Source organism: Lissotriton vulgaris, chromosome 2_1, assembly GCF_964263255.1.
Source record: "Lissotriton vulgaris chromosome 2_1, aLisVul1.2, whole genome shotgun sequence".
Lineage (NCBI taxonomy): Eukaryota > Metazoa > Chordata > Amphibia > Caudata > Salamandridae > Lissotriton > Lissotriton vulgaris.
Genome location: NC_141687.1, coordinates 301884981 through 301903427, shown reverse-complemented (window position 1 = coordinate 301903427; position 18447 = coordinate 301884981).

Here is an 18447-nt window from a genome sequence, read left to right as displayed (position 1 = left end):
AGATGTTTGGGTGGAGGTTTCTGGGTTTCGGTGCTACAATTGTCACTGCCCAAGTTTGTTGTGGCACATTCCACACAAAAGGCTTCACCCCAGAGCCATTATGGGGGTAAGTACAAAGGAAGGTAGAGGATTGTGCCCTCACAATTGTCAACAGTAGTTCATACGAAAAATCAGGCGTTCTTTGAAAGTTTAACGTGCTAGAGTTTTATTTCATGTTTCTTCTATATGGAAGGACAGCCGACACGTGTTTCGCCCATAGGGCCTATTTAGGCCGTGGGCTTTTTCAAGGCTGATCAGGTCAAGAAGGGGGAAAGTAAGAATATGTGAGAAGGACAGGGTCCCAGTTGGGAAGTAAAGAAAGGAAAAAAGAAATGGTAGAATGGAAAACATGGGTGCAGCAGCAGTGGATACTTTATCCTATATATATATAGTGAAATGAAACAAGGACTATGGATGCTGTGTAGCACATTAGGGACTTGATAATGGTTGCAAAACTCTAGCCTTGATTTAGAGTACAGCGTAAAGAATTGAATTGAAAAAGGATTTATCCAGCGCGTCTTTGCCCATAGGCGTCAAGGAGCTAACGATGGTATAGGCTGTGAGGTAGGAGAAAGGAATTACAGATAAGTCTCCCTGAAGAACCAGGTCTTCAGGGCCTTTCGAAAGTGAGAGTAAACCGACTGACCTTTAATATCCGCCAGAAGAGTATTCCAGATCTTGGGGACAAGGGAGTGGAAAGACCTCCTGCCCCATCTGGCTTTGTAGATTCTGGGGATCACAAGAAGATTTTTGATGGCAGATCGAAGGACCCTACCAGGGGTATAGGTTGTTAACAAAGATTTGAGATCTTCCGATCCACCGGCATACAAAGCACGGTGAGTAAGACAAAGAACCTTGAACTCTATCCTGGCCTGCATAGGGAGCCAATGAAGATCCCTCCTGATGGAGGTTGCTAATGAAAGTCTGGAGGCGTCAGCAACAAACCGAGCAGCTGCATTTTGTACCACTTGTAGGTGTTGTACCTGCTGTTTATTGATACCCAAATACAGTGCATTACAGTAATCTAATCTAGAGGAGATTAGTGCGACTGTAACAGTTTTCCCGGCCTCAGGGGAAAGATAATGCACCAACTTCCTCAGGGTTCTAAGAGCTCCACAACAGGTGGAGATCGTCCTGCTGACCTGTTTGTCAAAAGAGAGTTTAATGTCGAAAATGACACCCAGATTTCGAGCGGACTGGGAGGGCTTAAGACAACCCCCAAGAGCAGGAGGCCACCAGTCTATTGACCATATCTCTTCCTTGCCTCCGAAAATCAACCCCTCAGTTTTTTCCCCATTTAATTTGAGGAAATTCCTCACCATCCAGCCAGCAACTGCTTCCATGCAGTTTCTGAAGTTCCGGGCCGTGATGTCAGCGGAGTGTGAGAGGGAAACCATCACAAAGGCAATCGAGTATCCTGTCGGTCATACTGTTGGTTAGCCTGCCTTATTTAGAGTCTGACAGACATCTGTATGTCAGTGGCGGAGACTACACAGTCTCTTCCAATGTCATACTCCTCTGAAGAGAATCACTTTTAAACTCCTCACCCACGCCTACAAATCCCTCAACAACATCGGACCCAAATACCTCAATAACCGAGTTTGTTTCCACGCACCCAAGAGGAACCTCTGCTCCGCTGACCTCACCCTGGCAGAGGTCCCCCTTAGCCGCAGAAACAGAACTGGCGGGAGAGCTTTCTCCTAAATAGCAGCCAAATCCTGGAACGAGCTACCGGTCAACATCAGATGCTCACCAACCCTCCACATGTTCAGGAAGGACCTCAAGACCTGGCTCTTCAACTGACCCGGAGCTGCTCCCCCAGCGCCTTAGAGACCCTCTATAGTAGCACGCTCTATAAAATGCTGATTGATTGATTGATGGCCCGACGGAGTCGGGACTGTCAAGGTTTTTCTATTTGCCCCCCTATTTAGAGTGGCTGAATAAATGGCAAGTTGTTGCTGTGAATTACTGCCATCCAAAATGTGGCGGTAATTGAAAGTAAAAACATTTCAACAACCGCCACGCCATGGGAAAATAACATCCATGGCAAGAGAGTACTTTTTTGTGTTATCATTAAGAAAATCTTGCTTTGACATTTTTTGTGTGAAAATAAAACAACAAATTGACAGTGTGCCTTACAGCTGTATCACACTTTGAAATCATTGAGAGTAACCACCATGACAACAGTACCTCATGTGTGCCGTGTTTGCCGGTGCTCGACAACGGCACCTGTTTCTAAACACTAGCAGATATTTCATCCACCACATGGTAGCACTGTAGGTATATTTTGTTTGCAGAATTCCTCCGTGGCAATTTAATGTACATAAGTACTTCTGTCACTGGCATTTAGAAGCAGTGGCAGGAGCGGGGCAGCTCCAGCTGCAATGGACTCCTGAGAAATACTTTGAGCCCCAGCATTTAATTATTAACAAATAAAGCACTATGGTGGTTCCTGCCAATGTAAGAGATGTCCATAGGGGCAGCGCACATCTTTAAATTTGGAGTGCATTTACTCTGTCACGGTGCTGGAGTAAAATACTCTGTCACCCTAATGGAGTAACTGCACTCCAAATCAGGCCCTCTGTCTCCTGCACTCCAGATTTTATAAAGAAAGACATATCAAGAGCTCTGCCAACTGCCAGTCTCAAGTGTTAGGACTAAAAGTTGCTGCAGCTATAGATGTATGTGTGTGTGTATATATATATATTTTGTTTTTCGCTCGTTTCATCTCAGCTTACGCCCACCATCCGGAACCGCAGCAAAGGAAGAAACTGAAGACCCAGAGTACAGGTGAGTTTTTTAATTTTCAGGCACACCTCGTCAGCATAACGTTTTCGGCCTACACAGAGGCCTTGGTCATATATATATATATATATATATATATATATATATATATATATATATATATATATATATATATATATATATATATACAGGGCTTTAAGTGGGCCGGGTCTCAAGGGGTCTGAGCACCGGCAGTATTTTTAAGGGGGCCTCGAAACGGGTCTCTATCGGGCTCTGTTTTGCGCCCTGGCGGTCCGTTTTTTTCCCGGACTGCAGTGACAGCAGTTTGCTATCACTGCAGTCCGGGAAAAAAAGTGCCAGTGAACAAAACAGAGCCCGATAGAGACCCGTTTCGAGAAAGCAGGCCGTCGATGTGCGCTGCCCACACTGCTCACTTGTCACTAGTGAAGAAGTGTCGGCATGAGGTCATGCCAGTTGTTGTGGGGAAGGGAAATCCTTTAAAGAGTGCTTTTCTCTCTGGATTTCCCTTCTCTTTCTGAAAGGCAAGAGCAGTTGACGTGGTGTCAGCAGTGCTTTAAGTGGAAGCTTTGTCAATATTATATGCAAGCCATAGTTGCAGCTTATTTATCTTATGCAACTAATACCCATTGACAAAAATAGTTTACCCTTTGACAAAGCCAATAGTCAGACCTGTTGTAGGTATGATGTTACTTGTATCACATATCTGGATGCAATGACGGAAACAGCACAATACAAGTCGGGCGGCACACTATGCTAAACACAGATTCTTAACATAAGTGTTTTCATGCCACGCCCCTAATTGTACTGGCCACGCCCCTTTGTGAGACCCCCCAGTTTTTTCATCCCACTTAAAGCCCTGTATATATATATATATATATCCACAACAATCCTCCGTCATGGAGCCCCCGACCCTTCAGGGCGGTCTCTTGCGGCGGGCACGGAGCAGCCCGTCAAACCATCACACCAATGAAGCAGAATAAGAGACCCATTGCTGAGGACTGGTGCTTTATTAGGAATCATGCGGCATGTGAAAGCTTCCCTTACTCCAACATGTTTCGGCGGGTGGGCCTTGATCACGGAAGGAAGCCAACCACCAAGTGCGTCAATGCGCGCATTTGAAGTGTTTAAATCACGTGACTGTTCGTAAGCATCCATGTTACACAATGCACTTGAGGCGTCTTAATCAGATGCTGGTTGTCATTCAAATAGTTCGTGTTTTTATATATATATATATATATATATTTTTTTTTTTTTCTTCGGAGATTTATATACCGCAAACTTGACTCGAAGATATCAGAGCGCTTTACATGAGCACCCGTTAAGTTACACAAGGACACATTAATTTTTGTTAGGCACAGGGAGATTAAGTGATTTGTCCACAATCACAGGATGTTGAGCATCATTGACAAGACTCGAACATTGGTTCACAAGATTTGACATTGACAACCCATACCCCGTTTGGCCACATCCTCTCCCCAAATATATAATGTATGCCTTACCTTGTCTACATGCATGTTCCCAGTGGCCGCTTGCGAATGTGTTCTGGTGTGTGACATCTAAAGAGATAAGAGCAGTACTCACCCACAGAAGTATAATAAATGTGGGGCAGCGATATAAGAATTATGCAGCCTGTGTTTTCGTTAAAAACACCATTTCACCCTGCCAATGACATTCCTAATGGTGACATTAACTGCTGTTACTGTAAAACAGGTCTCTCCAGAGCCTACTCTTGAATTAGACCATCAACACCTACTTGAACTCTCACTAAGGGGGTCAGGGACAAGTAATTGACCATTAACTTTTTCTAGACCTTTTCCTTTCTCTTAATATCGTCATTTTCCTTCATTTTAATATTTTAATTGGCATTGGTATTCTCGGCATTGGTTCACTAATTCATTCTCTCACCTTATTTTCCATATCCACGTTGTGTTTGAATAAACTTCACACTTTATTCCACTTTTGTTCGACCTTTCAAGAAGTGTGATTGTTATTATCAACACGTTGGAGTCTTCAACATTCTAATGCGCAAACAATTAAAATTCTGGGAGTCTTGCCCAGCCCGTCTTATCACTCTTGGTTTTGTTTAAAGGCATGGTGAAAATGAAGGCAAAAAGCACACTTTGCTTGGGCCCTGCTTCACACCTGTTTCATTAAGTAGGTGATGTAATATTTGCAGATTGGCATGCTACTCCCTTGCCATATTCCATAACTAATGGTTTAGTTAATTTGTTCTTCTGTTTAATGGTTATTTGTTTGGTTTATGAAGTATAGTGATAACAATAAGACAAGTCCCTACCATCTATTTATAAAAGGTTTCGTGGTGCCAGAGACCTTCACAGCAAAATTCCTGCTTAGTACTGCAGCTCCTAGTGCGTGGGATGTATCCATATTTTACGCGGCTTTTGTCTTCATTGCTACACCAGTGCTACTGATAGTGGCCTATGCTGAAGGTGTTACCCTATATTGTCTGCTTATACTCTTCATTGGAGGTGTTGTATCCTGCTATCTCTTAGTTCCCTGCTGCTCAACCAGTGTGAATGTGATGTAGTAGAATGTTCATGAGTGCATAGTTTGTATGAGTGGTCAGTTGGAATGAGTAGGGCTAAGTAGCAGGATACTGCTCCCGGTGGGACACACTTACCATCTTCCTGATGTAACTGAGACTGAATAAACCTCTTATAGCTACAGTACTGGCTACTGGACTGATTGCCTACAAGGGCCCTACTTTGTTTACAAAAGTGGTGGCGAGGATGGGACTCAGCCCCACTCAGGGACTCAGCCCCTCTCATTCCAACTGACCACTCATACAAACCATGCACTCATGAAGATTCTATTACATCACATTCACACTGGCTGACCAGCAGGGAACTAAGAGATAACAGGTTCAACATATCTCCTCCCTTCAGATAACATAAGAAAACGACAGGATGCTGGGTGGAAAAAAATACATATTCCACACCTCCTGTAAATATATGTAACCAATCTTTATATTACAAATAAAGATCACATTACATAACTTATTCATTCAGATCCCACTCTAAATATATTCTCCACTTCTTAACTTGTAAAGAAAGATCACATCACATAAATTGTTCATACAGATAACACTATGTATCTTCTCCACTCATGAAATTGTAAAGAAAGAACAAATAAATATGGATACACACTATGATTCTTCTGCTCCCACTAGACAATTCCTGAAATACATAACTTGTTCATACAGATCACACCTTGCAGGACAAGGAAACCAACACACTCCCCTGCTGCATACCTCGCAGGACACCACTACTGCATGCTATGCAGGACACCACTACTGCATACCTTGCAGGACAGGGATCTAACGCACTCAAACTACTGCATACCTTGCAGGACAATGAAAAGTATGCTGTCCCACTAGTGCACACATTGCAGGACAAAGGGACTAACACACTCCCACTACAGCATACCTTGCAGGACACCACTGCTGCAACCTTGCAGGACAAAGGAACTAATGCACTCCCTCTGCTGCACACACTTCAGGACAAAGCAACTAACAAACTCCCACTTCTGCATGCCTTGCACGACACCACTGCTGCAACCTTGTAGAACAAAGGAACCAATACGCTCCCACTGCTGCACACACTTCAGGGCAAAGGAACTAACACACTCCCACTACTGCATATCTTGTAGGACAAGAAGTGACGCTCTACCACCATTGCAAATTATAGGCATTAAATTATAGGTATCTTCCAACCATAGACATTCCACTAACAGGAAATCTTCGCTCTGGGTATCCTCCAACCCAACCCATTCCCGCACTAAGGGAATGATGCAAGGGGTATATTCCTACCCACACTGTCTCACACACTCCCACACATAAAGAAATCTCACTGTGCAACACACTCCATACTGCCAAAGAATCATTCGCTCATCAAAAGTGCAACACTCACCCACACACTGCTTAATAATAATAATAATAATAAAAACATTTATTAAGCGCCTGGTTACACTAAAGAACAGTATGTCCCCGCGCTATAGATGCAGTCCACTAGAACCACTTAAAACCGACACACAATGAAAAAAGGGGGGAAGTGAGAGGACAGAGGCCAGCCACAGATATTAGTCTTTGGGGAATAGATAGGTCTTAAGTTTAAGCCGGAACCGAGATTCTGAAGGTTCCATCCGAAGTTCAATAGGAAGTTCATTCCATTGTTTGCTGGCTAGGTACCTAAAAGAACGACCACCCATCCGCGCTTTATGAATACGGGGTGCCATAAATTGCATGCTACCCATGGATCTCAAAAGACGTTTGGGGCGGTAAATAGTCAGCATCTTTTGAAGGTAGACGGGACCTTTGCCCTGTGCAATACGATGGACCATGCACATGGTTTTAAACTGAATACGTTCCCGGATAGGGAGCCAGTGCAGGGTCAGTAGGGCACGTTTCCCTGATGCACTTCCTTGGCAAATTCAGGACAAGTCTGGCGGCCGCATTTTAGACGCATTGAAGCTGGTGCAGACCTTTTTTGTTCAGGCCGCAAAGCAGAGAGTTCCCATAATCAAGATGAGAAGTGACCAGGGCGTGAACTAAAGTTTTCCTAGCTTTAATGGGCAATAGATCCAGGTTTTGCGAAGAACCTTTAGTATGACATAGCATTTACACACCACATTCCCAATGTGTTGGGCATACAAGAGATTAGTATCAAGAAGTACACCCAAATGTTTCACAGTGGCAGAGGGGGTAGGAGTGGGACCAAGGTCAGAGGGCCACCAGGCCGACGTCCAAATAGAAGGTCGAGGACCAATTACTAGGAGTTCGGTCTTATTCCCGTTGAGGCGGAGGCAATTAGTCTTCATCCAGCCAGCGAGATCCACAAGACAAGCGGCGAAATTAGCTGCTGTCTCAACTGGGTTATGAGATAGAGAAAACACCAGTTGGGTGTCGTCGGCATATGACACTATTTCTACCCCGTACGATTCCACCATCCTTACAAGGGGCTCCATGTATAGATTAAACAACGTAGGGCTCATTATAGAACCCTGAGGGACCCCTTGTCTTGGAGAACGGGGTGTGGATTTAAAAGGGGGGCAGTGTACTTGAAATTTCTTGTCTGCAAGATATTAACCCATCCATTCATAGGCTGATCCAGCTAACCCAGCCTCACTCAAGCAGGCAAGAAGCCTAGAGTGCGACACAGTATCAAAAGCCGCACTTAAGTCGAGCAATATCAAGGCAGCTGTCTGTCCATCATCCACTTTTTGTCTAAGCAATTCTGTGGAGAAAAGAAGTGCAGTTTCTGTAGAATGATTAGCTCTAAGGCCTGATTGGGAGAGATGAAGAAGATGACTATCCTCCACAAATTTCACCAACTGGTTGTTGACAAATTTCTCCACAACTTTGCCACAAAAAGGGAGGAGGGAGATGGGACGGAGATTGTCCAGCTGAGATATGTTCTGGTTAGCTTTCTTTTTTATGGGAACCACCTGGGCTAGTTTCCATTCTCCTAGCACATGACTTTCTTGAAAGGAGAAGGTAGCCAGATTACCTATGTGGTCACTCATGTGGTTACATGTATACACTACAGCTCATTAAGCATAGTAAACAATAAATACAAACAAACCTTCAATCAATCAGGGTTTTTTTAAAGCGCGCTACTCACCCGTGAGGGTATCAAGGTGGGAGGAAGGGGGTTGGAGCAGCTCCGGTTCAGTCGAAGAGCCAGGTCTTGAGGTTCTTCCTGATGGTGTGGAGGGTGGGGGAGCATCTACCTCCTGCTCTGGCTCTGCGGATGCGGAGGATCTCTGCGAGAGCGAGGTCTGCAGAGCGAAGGTTCCTCTTCATGACAACAAGCATAGACAGAGGTATGGCTTTAGAAAGCTACATAGTGTGTTACATAACAGTAGCTACGAATAACAGTCAAGTGTTCGGTAAACGATCTCTCACCCAAACTCCTCACAAAATATCCAAAATTAGAAAAAGGCATCCAAGTATTTCACAATGCAACAAAGAAAATCTAAAATAATGTATTCAATGTACTCAGCACTTTTTAAAATTTCTTTTCTTGCAGGTGTGCCTGTCACCGATGAATGCACAGGGTCAGACTGATTTGCATATGACCATGTCTGAACTGGGGTGGTGTGGAGTACAAAAAAACGATGGATTTAGGCCCAGATCTCTGTACTGGAGTGAATGTAGGACATTGTTCTGCATTCTGTCCATCTACTGTGGTTTTTGCATTTGTCACCCCAAGTGGGATGGGTATGCTCAGATGTGAGTCCCATGCTCTCCACACCACTGGATTCAAGCAAGCTGGGCTGAAGACAGCTGGAATGCCAAAAACCGGTCCTTGGAAGCTTGTTTCCGGTCCAGGGAAGGCATGGCTTGGCCGTTCGGGCTGGACTGTTCCCATTAGGCACAGGGTCACACTGATTTGCATATGGCCATGTCTGAACTGGGGTGGTGTGCAGTGCAAAAAAACGATGGATTTAGGCCCAGATCTCTGTACTGGGGTGAATGTATGACATTGTTCTGCATTCTGTCCATCAACTGTGGTTTTTGCAAAGAGCAAAAGCGGCACCCTCGTGGTTGGAGAATTGCGGGCAACCAAAGTCTTGTGGCAGATTAAAATGCCGCAGAGGCCCATTCGAAGGCTACATAACACACCAACACGCTGCCACATAAGTCACTTTACCGGTAAGCATGCATGCACCACTCCTGAAAGGCATGTTAAAAACTAGCATGTTGAGGCTTACCAGAGTATATTCAAAGTGAAGCAATCCACATTCATCCGCGAAGCACCTCTCTGCAGCAGGATAAATATCATACACCTCACTTTCCTGGTTGCCAATTAAAACATATAACGCTGTTGGTTCCTCTACCGTAAACACTGCCATTGGTTGAAAAGTTGGTCCCTTTACTAAACAATGCCAATTTCTGTACATAAACGCTGTGGTGTCCTTAGAAATAAGTGCTGGCGGTTTTGTTGAAGTTCCTCACAATTGTACACTTCTAGCTGACTCCACACGAACGCAGCAGCTTAAAATCCACAAGTTATTCTCCTTCTCATGGTACGAATCCTGATGACAGCACTGATCCAACCAGAACATAGTCTGGTCCCATCGGTCTTATTCCGCAGTCACTTCTTGCCAAAAGTTTTTACTTAATGTTGCTGTATCAAAACAGGTTACAGCACCTAAAGTGGCTCACGGCTCGAGTCTTTCACAACTTGCTGTAATATTTATATAACTACGCTGCTGGTTCATAGCTTTTTGCCACAGTTTGATAAATTTGCCCCAGTGAATGTCACAGATATTTCTAAAATGATTATGATGGCAAAATCGGGCTCACCTTGTGATCCATGCCCATTGTCAATACTTAAACTAGAATCAGAGCCAGCCGCATCCACTCTAACATCCATCATTAATGCTATGTTTGAGGAAGGGTACTTCCTGAAAATATGGAAAAGAGCATCCACAGTACCCCTTCTGAAGAAACCCAATCTAGAGCCTAATGATTCCAACAATTTCAGACCAATTTTCAGACTTCCACTCCCTGCAAAAATCATTGAAAAAACTATGCATATATACAACTCAGTGCATTCCTGGAAGATTCCCAGATATTGGATCCCACCCAATATGGATTTCAGGGGGGACACAGCACGGAGTCTGCTGTGCTCAAATCCACTGATTAAATCAGGACCATATTGGATCAGGGAGGAAGAGCAGCTATGATAATGTTGGATCTCTCTGCAGCCTTTGATACTGTCCACCACGGAATACGTCTGGTCACCGGCATGGTGGCCGGATACAATGAGCCCTCTTCCGACTCATATAAGGAAGGTAAAGAACTTAGGAGTCTATATAGATAATGAGCTCAATTTTAAGGATCAGGTGAAGGCGGTGGTTTCTGCAACATCTTACACTTTGAGATCTTGCAAGAAGGATGGGGGGAGGAGCAAGATGGCTGGCTGACGCCGCCACAGAGCACACCGCGGGAGTGAATGCCTTCCTACCCGGGCTGGAGAGGAAAAAATAGTGGCGACATGGTGGAGCAGGAGAGCTAAAGTGATCATTTATTTTAAACATTCAAAACTTCAAACAAATCTGACCTGTGATACTGTGGGACTCTGACTTGGACCTTATCTTTCGGACTGGAGAGCTGCGGACTCAAGCCTTGAGTGTCCATGCTGGTAACCAGTATCGCTGAAGGAAGACGTCGGCTGTCAGCGCTTAGGCTGCTGTGCTGGCTGTTGTGATGCCGCTCTGTGCGCAATTGGTTTGGGCTGACATACGGCTCACTGACGCTGACAGCTCCGACAATCCTGCAACGAGGTATGGAACGCGAGCTGCTCACGCCGTAGCCAACACTGAAACCGAAGAATTGAGTGGAGCTGCTACTTCTACAACGGCTACTACCGCCGGTGGGAGCAAGACTGGGGGCTCTACTGTCGGTAAGCCCATACTATGACTTTTCCAGACAGGGAAAGCCTCCAAGCTGCTCACAAATGGCTCTATGAATCACACGGATAGCAGTAACAAACTGTCAGAAATAATGCTTGAGGCTGTACCGCTAAATAAAAGTATGTCTAAAAATGTAGCACAATCTGGGATACATAGTAACCTGGAGACTAGCATTGATAGTGTGGCTGAAAAGGCTGTTGAGATACAAATGGAAGCAGAGACTGATATATCTACAGAGGGCAACCAGGTTACTCCTACAACAATGAACTTGCCAGATATGGGGGATGTGATGAACCAGTCTTTAATACAGTTAAGAGGTGGTAATTTTGATTGTAGGGATTTGGGGGCTGCAGCTGGAGACAATATCTATAAGGATGGGACAAAAAAACATGATAATGCTCTAGAGGAATGGGAAGAGCTGGCATCCCATGGCGATGAGATATTAGCAATTAATGCCGCCTCGTCTATCTCAATAGCAGGTGGTAGACCCACTAAGACCCCTCCGAGAAAGAGAACTAAGACTAAAACTAAGAATAAGAAGACTCCTCAGAGGCCAGGTGACTCTCAGCAGAACTTATCTCAAAACAGCATATATAGAAAATGTAATTCCCTACGGAAGTGGGTCCAAGCAAACGGAGGAGTAAAAAGTATGGTTTCCTGGATAACTGGCAATAGCCCTAATGAGGACAATACAACTTGGAAAACGGCGGGTAATAGCCTTGCAGCGAAACAGGGGGAGAAGGGAGACTGCCATACTGGAAAACAAAGGGAGATGGGTGAATGAATTTGAATTGATTGTCTGGGATGCCATGAAAGTTTTTGCTAGGGGAGTGACCCAACAGTATATCTGGCGTCAAAACAAACAGAGGAAAAATGACATGAATAAATTAATTTCGAATTTACAAAGTAGAGAAAAACAACATGCTGTGGCAATAACAAAAGGCCAACAAGATCAGGACCAACTATTGCTCCTTATGCTAGAACAGAGATGAGGAAAATATTTCGTGAGAAAATTGCGGAGAAGTATAATTAACACCGCCAGGATCAGTATGAGTATGGCGAACATATTGGTAAATTGTTAGCCTTCCAATCTGCAGAAGCCAGGGCTCAAACTAAAATTAAGGCAATTATAAGTGCGGATGGCACTGTTCATAGCCACACTGCAGCGATTTTGGGACAGTTCTCTGCTGCAGTCGATATAGGAAATGTAATCCAATATATTACTGAGAGTAATCTCTCAGCCTTGAGGGAGGATGAGGCAGTTTTATTAGATAGTACTATCTCAGTTGAAGAAATAGGAATAGCAATCTCTTCATTACCTTCAGGCAAAGCTGCAGGGGTTGATTCTCTGCCAATTGAATTTTATAAGGTGTTTAAAAACATCTTGTTAGCACAACTCTGTATAGTTATCCAATATATTGGTATAGATAATAAGATACCTGAGTCATGGAACATGATCCCCATTGTTTTTTTTCTTAAAAAGGGTAAAACTCCCATGGACTGTGGATCATACTCACCCATCTCCCACATAAATGCAGATACTAAGATTTTCTGAAATATTTTAGCTAATCGCCTTGCCGCAATGATGGCAGATCTGGTATCCGATATTCAACACAGTTTCATACCAGGCAGAGATACTACATCTCATGTTAATATGGCAATTGAGGCATTTGATTATGCGGAAAAAGAGGGGGTGGGTCTTGGTATGATTCTTTTAGATGCCGAAAAAGCTTTTGAAAAGGTCGGGTGGGAATTTCTATGGGCTACACTAAGTTCATTCGGCCTTGGGAGACAGTTCAGACAGTGGGGCCATGTCTTATATTGCAAGCCTAGAGCTAAGCTTTCATACTCTGGTGCATACTCTATACCATTTGACATCTTATGTGGTACGAGACTGGGCTGTCCTCTCTCACCGCCGTTATTTGCCCTTTACATAGAGCCGTTTATATGTGCTTTACAAACTGACAAAAACATCAAATCACTAAAAACTACCTTTAGTAGCTTAAAAATAACAGCATATGCGGACGATTTGGCAATTATTTCTCCAAATCCTGTAGAAGCTGTCCCAGCTATTGAGAGAGCGGCAATTACATTTGGATCAGTCTCAGGATACAAACTAAATATCAAGAAGACACAGGTGCTTCTCAATTTTGAAATCAGTTCACCGATTTTGGGGAGTTGAACCTCAGCTACGTATTTGGGGGTCAAAATTTCAGCTAAAATCGTTCAAATATTATCTCAAAATGATACTCCTTTATTAACCCGAAACTGCTAAAATCTTTAAAAAATTGCATAAACTCCCTCTAGGGCTTATAGGGAAATGTAATCTAATAAAGATGAAAATAACATTAAAAAAAAGAGGTCTTGCAGAAGATTATGCCGTTCCTTCCTAAAGACAGCCAACAAAAGGTCATCACTGCCTTGGTTATGTCCAAACTGGATTATTGTAATAGCCTTTACCTCAATATCCACGAAGGGCTCATGAAAAGACTTCAACTACTGCAGAATGCAGCAGCCAGACTACTCACCGGCACACCAATGCATGCTTCAATCTCAGCTGTGCTTAAAAAGTTCCACGTTGCCCGTGAAAAAACGCGTCCATTTCAAAGCTCTGTGTGTGGTCCACAAATCCCTCCAAGGCTACGGACCCCTTCCAGTGGTATGTTCCTAGAAGAACTTTGCGTTCCTCGGAATCAAAACAGGTACCAGTGCCCTTTGTAAATAGTCCAACTGGGGGGTCAGACGTTGGCATGGAACGACCTACTGCTTCAGCTTAGGTGCATAACTAATCACCTGGATTTCAGGAGGGCCCTGAAGACTTGGCTTACCAATCTAATTAGCTATCAACTCACTCCCATGTGTAGGCCTCTGTAGGACATTTGGTTTCAGTGTCAGGACACCCTTTGGTAACAGTTTGCGCTTAAGAAATTTTCATAACATAACATACTTCCAATAAATGAAATGTCAGTATGGTCCAAATGACTCTCGTAATCCAGCGCAGGCCCAATCATTTTTGGACAGGGACGAACATTCAATTATTCCAATGTACTGTGGCCAATACTCATGCACCCAAATGTCCCTGTTGCGCCTGTCGGTCAAGTTTGGGTTTTCCTTAATAAATTATATAACCCAATTTCAATAGTTATGGATTTCCACAAATTCACATATAATCACATAGGATCAATTTTTCATCTACTTGATCGATGGATCAATTAGTTCAAAATCATTGACAGACGCACATAACCACAACCTTTGAGTTAATAAAATGTTATCTAAGACAATGCATTAATTCAGAAAACACCTCATGAGAGAGAATACAATCTAATAATCATCTAGTTAATACTCAATCTCAACAAATACACTTGTAACAAAGACGGGATAGATGAAGAGACATCAGATAATATAAGCATCAAATTAACTTCTCATTTAGGAAAAATAGATTAAAAGACAAAGCACGAAATAAATTCTCAAGTTATCTAAGATACCAACCCAAGGAAATAAGAACGCGGAACCCACCACCCTGGCCTAGGTAGCATCAAGGGACCCCCACACAGAGTGTCGGGGATCAAAGTCTTAAGATCTGGATAAGGATAGGACTGGATCGACTAGGCCTCTCTGCAAACCGGAAATCAGTAGAGCACCCTCACTGTCTCTGTCTCCCTCAAAGATCTCGCAGCAGCAACCCTTTCTTCTAAACCCCACCTCTAATCACCTACTCTTTCACGTACATGTCCATCCCACTAAAGTTGCTAATACCTCCTATTCTAGCTACGGGATTGGTTAAAACGAGGGGTGGATGGTCAGCCGACATTTGATCATGCTTTCTTTAACTACCCCATTGTTCATTTTCAGTTCCCACCTATTCAATACACATCCCTACTCTCTCATGAGGAAAAAGTATCATGTTAAGGATAAAGTTGATACAATTTATAAATTCGCAGACTTTCACATGGAGGCACAGAAGTTGGCCATTCGTCAAGTGTTGTGTCCTTCACCGCACCATAGCCTTTCAGCTGTCTCAGCAAGTTTATCCACAGTGTCACGTGATTTGTGCACGCTGCAAGTGTCACTCATCACAGTTTGGTCAACTTAATAAACATGGTGACTTGTCCTTTTACTAAAAGAACTGAAAACAGACGTTTATTAAAAAGGTGGTAATGAGTCGTTCACTGTTAACCACCCTCCTTCGCCCAGATCCGAGTTAGTAGTTATTCTAGCAAAGCATAAGCAACGCTAATTAGCATTTCTTAAGCATCACATGGCATGCTTTTTAATACACCATGCGCACAATATGCAGTGCAAGGCATTCACATTCTACTCACCATTTTTTTACATCGTAGGTTATTCACGTTTGGTTAATATTAATTTCATGCATTTTGCGAGGCGGTTCATCCTCATGTAATGTATAAGTGTGCATTAGTATTCTATCTACTTAATATTAGTATTTGTTACGGGGTACTCAACAAGAGCAGGTTTCTTTTTCCGAATCACTGCTCCATCAGCAGTTAACAACACGATCATAGACTACCAAATGACTACAGGTTGTCTGACTTCAAGTGACACAGGTCAAACGCCCATTACTTTAATTCTGTAGGCTGTTTGTTGTAATAGACACCTGTGGGGAATCCAGGGTGTTAATCAGACTTGTCTTCAGACTCCAGCTAGATTCTGTTGGGTTATTGTGCAGTTTCTTAGCTTCTCACACATGGTTCTTTTTTCTCAATTGTCACCACTATAGTAAATGAAGTAAGACCATTGTAGGTAATTAGTCCAGTAGCCAGCTGTGTAGATAATAAGAACAGGTTTTTTTAGTCTCAGTTGGAGTCTCTTGCTGCTCAGCCAGAATGGGTGTGCTGTGTCGAATGTTAGGGTGCATGGTGATGCAATGGAATGCTTGGGTGCCTGTGAGGTGGAGAGTGTCAGTTGGAGTGTGAGTTGAGCAGCAGGGAGGCTCCTCCTGGTGGGGCTATCCTAATATCTAAGCTAAGAACCTACAAATATACTTACCTGCAATTAAGATCAATAAATCATCTTACATAATCTACACCTCGGTAAATGGACCTCATTAATACGGGAGGCACCATGTGGTGAAGGCTTATTCCCCTGATATGGTGCATGGGATAAGGGACATTGGTGCATATCCCAGTGTTCATGGTCTTGGTGAGCCTCTATTGCAACCCTTCTAAATTACTGCTGTGGAAGGGGCCAAGCCTGGAAGATGGCGTGGCCCTGTCCCATTTGGTGTTCTGCGAGGCTAGGGAGTGGTTGCAATTGAGAGTGATGTGCCGGCATCTCAGCTACAGACTGCACACTCCCCTGGGAGCTAGAGGGACGGATCTTTCTGAGATGTTGCATTACTAACTAATCTTAGTAATCTAGGTCATACCTGGTGTCCTGTGAATCTCTCCCATTACTTATCTGGAATGGTCCGAAGTTGGAAATAGACAAACCAGCCAGAGACAAGTTATATTTCTTTGGTTTTCTTCACCCTTTGCCCGTAGATAGTGTGAATGTAAGACATCCGGGCTGGAGTTTTTAGAGGCGTTTCTAAGCCTGTGGGCATTAGAACACTTTACTGGAGAACCAGACTGTTACACATTTTTTAGTCACGGGTAGATAGAGTGAATAGCCCAGGAACACATGATCTGGAGCTAGTTTTCATACGAAAGCATTTTTTCTTTTGCCAATAGCTTTGGAGCCTTTTGACGAATCTTCACAAAATTTTCAAATTGGTGTGACGCTTACTTCGGCTGCTGTCTTGAAAGTTTCAGGGTGATTCATGGGCCGAGAGAAAGGGGGGTCCTGAAACGTGTTTTCCTCATGCAATTTCCCATGTGGAGAAGTGTGGCTCAATGGTTAGAGCTGAACAAAAGAAGGTTTGGGTCCTATCACTGGCCAGCTTGGACCTCGACAATCTCACAAAACAGAACAACGTAGCTGGTCAGGGTCAGTTTGGTAGTTATTTTGGAAACACCCAACCTGTCTGTGCTGTGTGAACCACAAGTCTACTTACACATAGATTTTTTAGTTATTCTATTTTATTTAAATATCGTTAGTTCATCTGTATGCATAAAAGGAACACCTTTGTCAAAACAATCAAGTTAACATTCAGACAAAAAATGTGCGCAATATAGACAAGAGTGAAAATAGTTCACATTACATACTGAAATTTACAAACACCGAAAAAGAATACACTTTGTACAAATGAATTGAAACATGAAAACATTTCACAAAACACCAGTCCTTAAAATAATGAACCAATGGACAGGCGGACACAAGAAATTGAATACAACTGCCTGCCTGTCTCAATACACCTGTGATTAAGTCTTTGTTGTATGATTGAACGGCTAGGGAAAATAACAGTGATATTAATGCATCCCTAGCTGCATCCTTCTTCCTTAACACAGGCTGGGAGTCAACCGGCGTGTGACGTCACAAGCCGGAGACCGTTGAACTGACTCACTCCTGTTCGCGTCTGATTCCGAATCAAAGGTCAGCATATGCCGGAGAACGCTGAACAGATTAATTACTGTTCGTGTCTGATTCTGTATCAAGGGCCAGCAGCCTCCCTCCCGCGATCTCCCGATTCACCCGTGAGCTTCCCTACAAACACGTCCTCGATGCTTGTTGATTCTTTTCAAGTTCAGGTATTCTACACTGCAAGAAGCTAGTCTACACCTCTGCAGTTCCTGCACGATCTCTGCAGATAAGGATTCACCCAGTCCTCGTCCTGAGGAGAACCCTTAACTTATCAGTGGTTCGAAACGCGTTGACTCCCAGCGCCACTGTGAGGGGTTTTGGAGGATTTCTACAGCCACAGTGCTCCCGGCCGCACTTGTTCACCCCTTTCCAGAATGGCAGTTCGAGGGCAGCAATTTCAGATTTGTTTCTGCAGCCCGGTGCGCCTCAGACACAGATTTTACAGAGGAAGAATGTTGTTGTAATAGCATGCGTTGTAATGGCATATGCTTTGTAATGGCATGCATTGTAAAATCATTAGTTGTAAAAGCATATCCGTTGTAATGAATGCATTGTAAAGCATTATGATTTCTGCGTTTTAATAGATGTTTCTCCTGTGGCAAATAGTAGGCATGGCAGGTGAACACCCCACTTATGCCTCATGGGCTCAGGTAGTCCCATTATCGTGCCTTTAAGGGTCTTGTGAATCTCTTCAAAGGCCCATTTGCTTGGGTGTCAGAGTGT